Here is a 6,745-nt window from a genome sequence, read left to right as displayed (position 1 = left end):
TAGAGGGTTGTATTCAAGATACGACCGAGCACAATAACATTAAAAATGGAACGTTTCTAGGGTCTTCATAATAAATACAAAAATAAAGATGATAATGATGATGATACACTAAACTAAAAACTTTTTCAATTGACTAATTACAAACTTGCTCTAGTTGAGGCGCTTAGATTGTTAGCGAATGATGAAATTGACAATTAGATTCTTTCTTGATAATTAATTATATTCAATTTTGATCATATAAAATCGCAAGTAAACTTACCTTTAGTTTATCTTTGATACTATATGATATTGCATCTAATTGTACTGTATATGTGAGCCTGTGGAACTCATTTATACTACCAAACCGAGGAGGCCGCTTTAGATAAGTTTCAGAATTTAATTTTGAATCTTTTGAAGCGTTTAATTCCTGGTGGGACAACAACTTGTTCAGTCACATATAATGAAGAAGAAGTATCTATGATTATCATCATAACACAACTTTATACTGAATTCATTTTCGCGCCACCGTTTTGTTCGTATGGGAATGGAGATTTAAGTATGCAAGCCGATCCGTTGACAAATTAAAACATTTTTAAGCTTACAATATTGAAGCTTTGGAATCATTTAAATGAGGAAAATCCATTAACAAATCATCGAGGAACAAGCGCTGCAAATTAGATCCGAATTAGATCTAGTGTCGTTAATACTAAATTAGCCTGATAGTTACCAGAGAACCAAAATAAAATACTCAATTCAAATAAATTTTTCAATGAAATGCAATTGAAATATTCGAATGACGTTATCTCATAAGTTTAAGTTAAATGTTTCCGAATCGATTGGTTGTTGAATTAAATAAATTCATCAACAAATGACTGAGGTATGAGCGTTAAAAATTATGGCAGAAAAATGTTACGCGATTAGTTTTGCATGTTTTAAATTGACACCCAGCCTCGGGAAGCGAAGTGTAAGGCGTTTTTAATGGCAAAATCGACCAACAATTTGCTAAATACATGGGATATTTCAAAAGAACCGATAACCACGCTAATTCGGTTCTTCAATAGCTAGATGATATATAAGATATTCAAGCGAACACGAAGCGGTGTTGTGCAGACAGCAGGAAATTTCACCAACACATAATGCAAAAGCGACAATCCAGCAAGTGAACGCATATACAATCGAGTCATCAGCTCACTGGACGAGCAACTTGTTTCATTCGCAGTCAAACATCAACTAGGCAAAGAAATATTGTGCAGCCTATATTTATAGATTTCTCTTCATACTACGCAGAACGATGCGGTGTTTTTTATGCATGACGCAAAGCCTCCTATGCCGAACAAGAAGTTGACGTCATTTTGTACAGCAGGGATTGGTGGATGAAAACATAGGTCGATTCCAACCATTTTTTCAATAGTATGCTATTGAAATACTGAAACGACGTCGTCATACATGTTTAAGTTAAAAGTTTCCGAATCGATTGGTTGTTAAATTATAACAATCCATCAACAAATGACCGAGTTATTAACGTTCAAAATTATGACACAAAAAGGTTACGCGGCTAATTTTGGAACTTTTAATTGACACCCGGCCCCGTATAGTGAAGAGTAAGGCATTTTTAATGCCAAAAAACGTCCAACGGAAGTCCTCGCTTAGACTTTTGAACCGGGTGCCATTTTTTTCGTGCAACAAACTTAACAGACAGCGGTCCATTGTTGAGCCATTTTCAATATGAAGACTTGTTTAACGCTCAACGTCCAATAAGATCTAACCGCTTTCTCAATGAAAAAAAAAATTCTTGTAAATTCTAGAACAGGAATTTGGAGTCTCCAATCAGTGGTAAATTTATTCTTACTCTGGTTTACATCTCAAAAAATCGTCGAACTGTTTTCATCGGAATGCATTCTGATATAAATCCAGGCAACCAGGGTACGGATAATGATTTTTATTTTCAATCGGATTCGGGTCCGGTTCGTGTTTAAAAATTTAGCATGGATTGGCTTTCACACTCTACTGATGATGTCACAGGATACTACCAAACAAAAGGGTTATATTCACAGAGAAAAATCAAAGCATTTGATAGAAAAGAGCATTTGAAATAAAACATAATATTTTGTAGTCACAAAAAAAAACATTTGAGCAGATCATGTATCAAAAAATAAGTGAATTGTTTATCCTAGAATGGCGAGAAATGACACTATGGAACGGTATGAAATGAACATGGAACAGAGTGAAATGATACGAAATGAACATGGAACCAATCGACGGACAGCTGTCAAAAAATGTTCATCCATCTCAGTTCGTGAGGTTTTGCCAGTTTCGTATAAAACCAAATCAGAATTTATTTGTATGGTGGATTGAGCACTAATTGTGGCTCGTACTAAATTCACTGGGAAGCAGTAAATATTAGAAAAAGTCCCTCCTAATCCCAGACTTACTTTAGCATGGGGTGTTTTTTCAAAATTTACCCCCTGAGAGAGTGATAAGTTTTTGATCGTTTATATCTCTTGTTGTATCTAACGAATCAACATAATTCTTGCTACATGTCATCGGAAATATGATCATATTTTTTTTAAATGTTCTGAAATGTTTAGTATCAACGAGAATCGAAGAGGAAAACTTATGACGCGTGTTTGCCTTTCTCGTATTTTGAAAAGCTCATAGATCAATCGGTGTTGAACAGTCGCACAGTGCGCACCGCACGCATATAGCTCTTGGCTCCTGGAATTTTTTCCGGCTACCTATAGTTTCATTGATTCAAGGCTTCAGTCTTTTTCAAGTCTACCTGAATCACTAACAGTCTTTTTAAAGACTAACAATTAGTCAGCCTTTCTCAAGGCTATACAAAGAGTGATATTCTAATATAATCAGTCTTTTTCAAGACAAAGAAAATATTCAGCCTATTTTAAGGCTAGCTATTCAAAGAACTATTCTTCGAACTAATCAGTCTTTATTAACTCCAAACTACGTCCAAACTACGGAATAAATCACAATCCGTTATTCAACATTTTTCTAATGACATTCACGATCTTATAGAATCTGAATGTAAAAATAAAAGACAACGGACGGATATCCCTTCCGTTGATTCTATGCCGTCTAACAATATTTACGAGATTCTTCCTGAATCCGATTGTAGCGACATAGAAGAAAATTCTTCAAAAATTCCCAAAATTGACGCTTGTCGTTCTGGGAAGAAACAACAATCTATGCTACCAGTGACGGTGATGATTTCCGACTTCAAAGCATTCCGTACTGAGCTTTCTACTTTTCTCCCGGAAGTAAAAGTATCATTTTAAATCGGACGAAGAGGAGAATGTCGAGTCTTGGTTGATGGATTGGAAGATTATGAACGTCTTATCCGATATTTGCCCGAGAAACTTCATAAATCTTATTCATATGATATAAAATCAGACATACCCTTCAAGGCTGTCTTGAAAGGCTTATCAAATGATCAAAGTACTGATGAAATTAAAAATGGTACTTCTAAACCACGCTCTGGAATTTCCCATGAACTTTACTTAATACACTTCAATCGAAGTGATGTAATATTTAGAAAAAGTACGTTTCATTTCCCACATTAAAATTCATTGGGAACATTATAAACGGCATAATCGTATTGCAAACTTAACGCAATGTCGTCGTTGCCAAGGCTGCGGCCATGGAACCAAAAATTGTCATATGGATATACGGTGTTTGAATTGTGGTAAATCGCATTCGAAAGACGTTTGTCCAATGAATGAAACCATTGATAAATTTTCATGTTCAAATTGCGATGGAAATCATAAATCCAATTATTTGAAATGTCCTGTCAGGGAAAAAATTTAAACGCTCGTTCGCTTAGACAACAAGTCAAATCAACGACCTTAAATTTACAGAACATACCTGAAAATCAAAAAACCGTTACAAGTTCCACGCCTCATTCTTCTAAGTCACTTTATTTCTTCGAATTTAAAACAAAAAACAGGTACGCCTTCCAATTCGTCCAACGAAAACAATTTATTGACAGGTAGATCGACCTCGTCATCATCTACTTCTAATGTCAGCTACGCTAGTGTGACAGGTAGAAATCTTCCACTTGATTCTTCTAATCTAAATAATCAAAACACAAGAACGCCTTGCAGTTCATCTGCTAACGAAAACAATTTATTAATAGGTAGATCGGATTCTTCTAATGGCAGTTCTATCTACCAATATTCCTTCAATGCCATTCGCTTCTTTAAACGAAGTCGATTTAGGCGATATAACGGAAAATAAAATGATCTACCTACAAGATCAACTTTTTCAAATGATCATCCGAATGAATTCGACTTAACGACTTTTTGAAGCGTTTCAAATCGGATGGCAATTTGCAAATAATATTATAATGAGTTTAAAATTTAACAGTGGTGTTAAATAATCATTTGAATATTTTAAATTGGAATGCTCGATCTTTAAAATCGAGTGAAGATGAATTTTATAATTTTCTCAAAGTTCACAAAATTCAAATTGCCATTGTGACAGAAACATTTCTTAAATCAAATGTCAAATTGAAAAGCAATCCACATTATGTGGTTCATCGATTTGACAGGTTTACTGGAATGGGTGGTGGAGTAGACATTTTTGTCCAACGGCAAATTAAACATCGAATTTTACCTTCTTTCAATACTAAAGTTATTGAAAGCTTGGTAATCGAAGTTGAAACCATTCATGGAATTTATTTCATCGCTGGAGCATATTTGCCATTCCAATGCACCGGAGAACAATTAAATTTCTTTAAAGGCGATTTGCTTTTGCTACTCACAAGATATCGAACGAAATTTTTCGTAATAGGGGACTTAAATGCTAAGCATGTCCAGTGGAATTGTAAGCAAAATAATAGTAAGAAGAATGTTCGTCGACCACAATATCAACGTTCTTGTGATCCTGCTATGAAAAACATTGTTAACATGTGTTTCTGTTGAATTTATTTCCGTCGATACGGGACTGTAAGTGAATACTGTAGTGGCTAAGTAGAGCGAAGCATGCTTAGTTTCGTCCAATCAATTGGACTTTCTCTTCATGTGTTTTCATATGCAGGGTAGTTTAATTGGTAAAACAATTTCCCCGGTTAGGAGTTAGCTACGGGTTCGAGTCCCGTCTCTGCGGTAACATTTTCGCGGTTTTCATTACATCGTTGTGTTCACATGTCGGTTTTCCAATCTGTTTCCCGTTAGATACTGATTATATTAAAACTAGCTCAAGGCGGCTTTACGTCTTAACAAAGCCCTAAAATAAAATCATAGTTAAGGATTTACAAAAAGAAATTAAACATAGATTTACTCTTTTGTGAAATAAATTTTTTCGCATTTTCTGTTAGCCGCAGGTAGAAATCTAAGAGTTTCCCTTTCTCGTATTTTGAAAAGCAGCATTTAAAAACCCGTATAATTTGACCCATTCCAGTACCAGTCGGTCAGAACGCGTTCTGAGGAAGAGAAAAAAAATATTTGCTACTGTACAACTGCATCGCATCGGTATAAAAGATGAACATTCCACCATTTCCCATCATTTTCTGAGTAACGGTTGTCGAAGCAAGACGTACGGGAGAGCAACATCGAAGACCTCACGCTTTTGGAATGAAGCCGGGCACACAACAAAACCACACCGAAAGCCTACAAGTGGGAGTCATCAGTCGTCAAAGGCATTGCTCAGTTAGGTTGTCCGGAATTCGAGTCGGAGTTCATTGAGTTACAAATGCACCTACTGATTCCGTCCGAAATGGATTGTTTCATCTTCTCAATGGATTCCGAGTCAAATTGTACACGCCGAGAGCCATCTCCGTTCTGTCTAAATACAGATCCTGTTTGTCGTGACAATTCAAGGCACTTTGCCGGCAGATCAACATAGAGAATTATTGGAGGTGAATTCCATAATCCAAGGCCAAAATGAAGCTCCAGAAGTCTAGAACCGAAACCAAATTTCAGAACTTGACTCTAGGACCTGGACTCTGGAGCTTAACTTCGAAAATGAATTCTGGATTGGCCATCTCGAAAGTGAATGCTGAAAATGAAATTGATTTTCAGACCAGAATACAGTTTGAAAATGCCTGCCCGGAACTCAGATTTGAAGTTCAGTTCTTGATTCTAAAATTCTTCTGTGCATCATCACATCCACAGTAGTTCAGTTGGCAGAACGATTCGATTCGTAACTGTGTCTGAGAGCTTGCGACGTCAGTTTTTGGATTTCGTTATTTTCATTTTATCAGTTATAATTTCGTTGGGTCTATCGTTCAGTCTGTCTTTTTGTTGGGTAATAGAGAAAAGCTCTGCCTTAGGTGTGCTTTCTTGTGGCGTATGTAGACAACACTGTGAATTTTTTTCAGGTGCTCTTCAAAAAGTAACTTTTCGAGACATTTATTATTTTGGTTTTACTTGTGTAAGAGACAAAACTGAAAACATTTGAAATCAAACAGTTTATTTGCGGCCCACAAGCTTTCACGAAGAAAAATAAGGTTTTGGGGATAAAGATGTGAATGATTGTGTGTATTACTTTTGTCAGTATTTGGGTCTATAATTGTTAGGATGTTAGTTTTCCTCTCACTCAATAATAATTAAGCGCCATCTAGATATGTATTCTGGTCCTGAACACTGGATCTGGTTATCGAGCAAGGTGTTTGGATCTTAATACTGAATCTTGACATGGATTTTGAACCAGAATTCTGGCAGAAAAATTCTGAACCCGAAGCAGAAATCTGCACTTGGATTCGAAGCATGGATTCGGATTCTAGACCTGAACCTAATTTCTTGACTTGAACTAC

This window comes from Malaya genurostris, chromosome 1, assembly GCF_030247185.1.
Source record: "Malaya genurostris strain Urasoe2022 chromosome 1, Malgen_1.1, whole genome shotgun sequence".
In the NCBI taxonomy this organism is placed as follows: Eukaryota; Metazoa; Arthropoda; class Insecta; order Diptera; family Culicidae; genus Malaya; species Malaya genurostris.
Note: the sequence above shows the minus strand (reverse complement) of the source record.